General features: G+C 44.7%; 1 protein-coding gene across 4 annotated transcripts in view; it reads left to right on the top strand.

The window, feature by feature from the left end:
- Nucleotides 1–284: 284 nt before the first annotated feature.
- The window catches only part of slc8a1b (solute carrier family 8 member 1b), a 128,960-nt gene continuing 123,244 nt past the window's right edge, over nt 285–6,000 (top strand). For 2 of the 4 annotated variants that reach the window (XM_054799297.1, XM_054799295.1), the window contains exon 1: nt 285–673. The gene's annotated coding sequence lies outside the window, so the exon portion shown is untranslated. Of the gene's footprint in view, nt 674–721; nt 895–6,000 lie in introns of those variants that run through there. The other 2 variants (XM_054799298.1, XM_054799296.1) reach the window with 2 other exon arrangements.

The raw sequence follows: 6,000 nt of genomic DNA, 5'->3' as shown, positions 1-6,000 counted from the left end.
TGGCATGCATATTGCAGCGTCATTTTTTTTCCAGAATGGTATGGAATCACTTTGACATTGTCATCTTTAGTGAAACTTTTTAATACCCCAAAGACAAAAGATTCTTGTTTTGATAGCGTTCTGTTGTGTAGATCTATCTGTGATATAAAGACACTGGAGAGAGAGAGAAAGGTGTCGGAGAAAGGGAAGGATTGTTGACTTGCATACGCTTTCTCTCTCACGCGCACACACACATGAAAAAGTGAGTGAGTGCAATAGAGAGAGAAAGAGAGAGAGAGAGAGAGAGAGAGAGAGAGAGGGTGGGGGCGAAGTGTAAGAGGAAGAATGAGGAAGAGCTCCTCGCTGCTGCGCGCCTCGTCCCAACAACACATGCGGGCTTGCTGATGAAGCGCCGCCGCGGTCATTCAGGTCGCTCCGGAGGCGCTCCATGGAAACAAGCCGCCGGCAGCCGCCAAGACAACACCGCCACTACCACCAAGAGATAAACAAACAAAGATAGACATAAAAAAAAGTGCCCGTTCATGGGAATCCGGACTCGTCTTGCCCCTCTTTTCTTGTGTGAGCGTCGCCGCCGTATAAGAAGAGCGCCACTCGGATCACCTCCACTCTCCCTTGCCCGGCTGCCGCGGCTCCTCCCCCCGTCTGCTCTCACCGCTCACGACTTGTAAGGAAGGTAGGAAGTTGCTCATCATATCTTTTCTACTATGTTTGGTTAAGTTTCTTTGAATTAAAAATTTAAAAAAAGCGTAATGGGTGTTTGGATGAACACCTGAACCCTCCACCCCCGTGGCATTGTGGCTCATCCAGGCTGCGCCTCTCTTCACCCGGGTTGATCCTGATGAGCTGTAGGAGTAGGATCGCACACACACCGGAGGCTCATTCAGTCTACTCAAGGTCCGGTTTTGCTTTTTTTCCCCTCCCTCATCCACTCTCCTCTTCAATCTGCAGGGACAATAAATACGCATGCAGAGCACGTCCTCTCGCCTTTTATAGACTTTCACCGGGTGTCAAACCTGCACAGGCGGTGTACAACCGATGCCCAATGTGAATGGACCACTGGCTGACCACAGGACACTGATCTACTGAACCACATTTGCCAGATTTTTTTCAGAGAAGGGAGGGTTGCCCCAGCCATTGCATGCACACCGGATGGTGATGATGTGGTATACTTTGGGGAGGGAAGGTGTGTTTTATAATGGCAGGTGCCATAATGCCTTTCCATGCCATTCCTCTTCCCGCCTGACACACACGGCGTTGCGGAAGTGTGCCTCATCCGCTGCATGATGACGTTATTATGGAAGTGGATTTTACGAAACACCAGCGCGTAACCAAGTCATGGAAGAAAGCATGTCACATCTCCATAAGGTTATCAGCCTGACAGGGCCATTGTGGTTAATAATGCAGCTTGAGAGAGGATTTAAGGCCCGACTCAGTGGATTTGCATATAGATATTATAAACGGATCCTTCAACAGTCACTGGATGGGTACAATATAGTCATCCAGACTAGAAGAGGTTGCATGATTAGAAGGTAAATGACGCGAGAGGTCGGTATGTCTTCACATCCATCCTCTCATGGTGGCATTTATGGTAAAATAACAGGCGTGAATATTTCTCCCAGTGTTTGAGATCATATTAAGCAAAGATTGAGCGGTTATTTCAACAGCTGCGTCGCCATGAGCCTTGTTCTTTTGTGGCAAATGCCAAAAAAAAAGTACTGTAAGAGGACCCCCTTGTTTACAGTCAACAGGGTGGACCCACGCACGGCTCAGGGAACTGTTGATGGTTCGTCAAAAAGGCAATAAAGTGCAGATTTGTGCTGCAGATAAAAATAATGCAAGCTTTCATCCTGGGTGGTTTTTACTGTCCAAAAAGTGCTCAGGGCGGGTGGTCGATGCCGGCAGGCTCATTCTGTACAGTTAGGGTCCAGCGGAAAATCGGCTAATCGGTATCTATCCCAATCCCGGAAGAGGAGTCCATGTGTCTGAATGGATTCACCGTTCATCGTTGCAGATCACTCACACCCATGAGACCAAGATTCCGGATAGGAGCGAGCCGAGGTTGGCATTGTGTTCATTTCTTTAAAAAGCATGATAGGCGAATGAGACCAGCAGCCTCTGTTAGCCTGTGTGCCGCGTTTGAGGGAGACCGAACAACAACAGGGAGCTTTTCTGTCTCGCTAAAAAAACCTCAGTCAGTGTCATTTATCCTCAATTGATGGCAACCCTCTGTGTCGGCTGTAGCTGAAATGCAAGGAAAAATAGCAGAACACAGTCAGTAAATGTCATTTTTGTGTTATAAATCACCTATAGAATTAGCTTTTGCATAAACAGTGTAAATCTACATAATATTGCTAATTTTTTGCACAATATTTATTCTGAATGTCAAAGGGATGCATGGGTTTCCATAAATGCTGGAACAATAGCATCACAGGTGTCTTGATGAACATTAGATAACGTGCCAATTGCGCAAAAACGCATAGGTTCCGCAAAATCGGTGCGTCAGAGGCGTACAAAATTGTAGCCGGAATGTATCCGCCTGGGTCTTTTACACAGCAAAGCAGGACATTGTGTGCAAAACTGTCATAAACTAAACACAACAGCAAAGGAGAAGTGAGTCTTGGGTGTTAAACTGTTATAACTTCCCGCTTTAGCCTTTCATACATCCACCATCCTGCCACTGTTACGTCTCTGACACTACCTCTAAAGTCGGGAAAATAGCGGTTTCACTTCAGTCTCATGTTTACGCAACAGGTAACTAGTAAGAACTGGACATGTTTGCTTTGCATGACAGATGTTGTCAAAATGATCCCCTTTCGCACAGACCTGCATAAAATGATTATAAGCACTATAATAGACATGCCAGGCCTGTAGTTGTAATTGTACTGGGTGGGCATCCACGCAAATCGTAAAAATTCCCTCTTTTAAGTTTTGGGGCCTGTTTCACACAGAGATGAGGAGCCGGCATTTATCCACCTGTGCCTATCACACAGAACCCAGCAAAGCAGCACATTTTGTCTGGTGTGACAAATGAAATACTTGTTAGGTAGCAACAACAGGCAGGAGAAGTGAGTCTTGAGCGTTAAACTGTTATAACTTCCTGCTATGCCCTTGCACACAGCCACTGTCCCGCCTCTGTTACGGCTCTGACGCTTTCTCTAAAGATGGGAAAGTCGTGGATGGACACCAACCCCTTGTTGTCTTGCATATGTTTACACATCACCAAACTAGTAAGAACAGGAAATGTTTCCTTTGCTTTGAAAATAATCTCCTTTCACACAGGCCTGCCATAAAAACAACTGAAAACGTTGTAATTTCCCTACCTGGAGCACCATTTCAGAAGACGCCGTCACATATTCATCAGCCCGAATATTCACTTTTCGCATGCTGTTCTCTGCTTTCTGTTTAAATCAGGATGATAACATACGTCCAGTACATGTGCAGCTAATTACAGGCATTCCTCATTCAACACGCTTTACTGTAAAGCCCCTTTCTCATATGCCAGTATTTCCCCCTGCCTCCTTACAGCCGGTACATGATGAAGCGCAGGCACGCAACTACCATTCTGGCTGATAAAATATGGATGAATCCAAACATGGTTACATGTGAGGAATTAGCTGTCGTAGAGCAAAAGCCTGGTTAATGTATGGTGAGCATTAGCCTTCCCATTGGCAGTAAATACATTGTGCTCAGATGGATTTGCCATTGGTAAACGCTCGTCTTTAAGCCGTTTTTATAAGAAAACTAACACAGAAGCGTTGACAGTGTGACAGCTTAATATTTGCATGAATGCACAGGATCCTGTTACGTAGTTGATTGAATATCATGCATGTATACAGTACATGGGTTTTGGATATTTACATTGCGTTAGCATGTTTATCCTTCTAATACGCCAATGGTGGTTCAGTCGAAGTCCATAGATACAGTCTGCATTCATGTACCCGGTCCACAAAGGGACAGGTATGTTCCCAAACAAGTATCAAAGGTTTTTATACTTCTTATAGCAATCCGTTGCACATGTGAGAAATCTTGATGCTCACTGATGAATTGTCTTTGACGCAATGGCTCGATTTGGAAAAATTGATCGCATCATCGTGTCGCTTAGAACTTCATTTGCCATTCTTAAAAAATACTTTCTTTGATGTGTAATTTCATATACTGTAGCATGTGTTTCAAAGGATGTAGACCACAGCCAATAGGGGGCGTCACAAATGTACAATCCCCGGTCCTATTTTTTCCCATTTTTCCTTCAAAAACATAAAGGAACCAGGAATTTGCAGCTTTTGGTACATTTAGTTCCCAGAAGTAAAAGGTTACTGTCTTATCAGCATTCCCCACAAGACTCCATCGTCTAATTTGCACAATTGGCCATGTCCTCGTTTTGGTTTGTAGCGTAAGAAATGTTAAATGATCTCATGTTTTTAAAACTTATTTAACAACAGAACATAACGTTATTGACTTCCGAGTGTTGGTTTCACTTTGTGCAGCGATTAAACCAAAAAAAATGAAACATAATGTACATGTCAGTGTACATCTAACATCTCACTATGTTGTAGCGTTGAGGGGAGTTGCCGCTGGAGTACCCAGCATGCCTTGCGGTCACTTTGTCAATAATAGTTCAAGTTATGTTTTTTTGTAACCACAGGCTACACAAGCCACACAAACAGCCCCTATTGTCATGTGCTTGTGGGAGGGAGCAACCATCAGTGACGGTGTAAATGCAATTGTGGCAGGCCGCCGCAAATAAATGAACCTATGGCAAACCGTGGTTATGAGCGTTGTTATAAGACGGGCTGTTGTGCAGAAGTACTCGCACCACACCTGCAATTTTATTGTGCATAGTGAGAACATTTCAGACTACCGCTACCAATTCCTGCTTCATCCATCTGTGGTTGGGTACTTTCTGGCAGTCCTCCCTTGTAGCCGTGGATGTTTCAAGCATAATTAGTGTCGAGTCGTCATTCAATCAGGGCCAAAAGATAAAAGTAATAAAAGTATGGCAACGGTACTAAAGAAAGCCTTAAACCAAAGCCCGTGAAGGTCCATTGATGTTTTTATATCTTAATTGCATGGTGCTGCTGACCACGTGCTATTAGACTAGCATTCTTGGAACCCCCAGCTATAAAAACAAAAAACATGATTAATGACCCGTGTGACTGCAGGCGCATGTAAAGTCCAAACTACGAGCTGACAAATGTTCTTGTCAGGAAATAAGACACTGCGGCTTCTTTGACAGGGTTTTTTAAGGACTTGGTTGGCCTCCAAAATAAAATGCCGGCTGTCCTCTCTGGATTGACTAGAAAGGCATTAAGGCGGACGACTGCCTGGCTAACTTCATTGTGATGATACACTCCATTAATGGAGTGTTTGCAAAAAGACTGTTCTGCACCTCATTTGTCCTACTTTGCTGCTTTGGCCCCTTTCTGGTTTCATTACTTCCAGTCGTTCACTTTCTGCGACTTCTATTTCCAATCCTCTCCAAACTTTTTTCCTGTGTCTCTTTCACACACTACTTTCAATTTTTTATCATCCACTCCAGCTTGGCTGCGAGTAAAAATCATGTTGACGGGACGGATGCGTTGCTTTGTGTCCCCCCCCAGGCAAGCTGCAGGTTCATTTTGATTGGAATGATCACGGCGGGCATCTGCCTGCCTGGAAATGACCGATTCATCACATCTAATATCTTTACCTCGTCCCTTTTTTGTTGCCGGGTTCTAGAGTTAGCGGCACCTTGGGGTGCTGCTCACAGAAGTTAGCGGATTATGACAGTGTGGGGGCAGAGAGGGAACAGCTGGCCTCAAAGCGGTGCTCGGTTTTTGGTTTCCTCATAACTTTATGGATCGTGTTGTGGTGACCACCTCCGGCTAGAAGGGTTCTGTTGTTTGGGATGTGTGCTCGTCCTTCTGCATCCCTGCGTTTTGGGTTTGAAGTTTATTGTTTCCTGTTTGTGTCTTACCTTATACGATAAGGTGTGGCTGACTTTACAATACCACCTCAGTACAT

The sequence above is a fragment of the Dunckerocampus dactyliophorus genome, chromosome 14, assembly GCF_027744805.1.
Source record: "Dunckerocampus dactyliophorus isolate RoL2022-P2 chromosome 14, RoL_Ddac_1.1, whole genome shotgun sequence".
NCBI classification, from domain to species: domain Eukaryota; kingdom Metazoa; phylum Chordata; class Actinopteri; order Syngnathiformes; family Syngnathidae; genus Dunckerocampus; species Dunckerocampus dactyliophorus.
The sequence above is the reverse complement of the archived record's forward strand: the minus strand, read 5'-3'. Positions and strand labels throughout refer to the sequence as shown.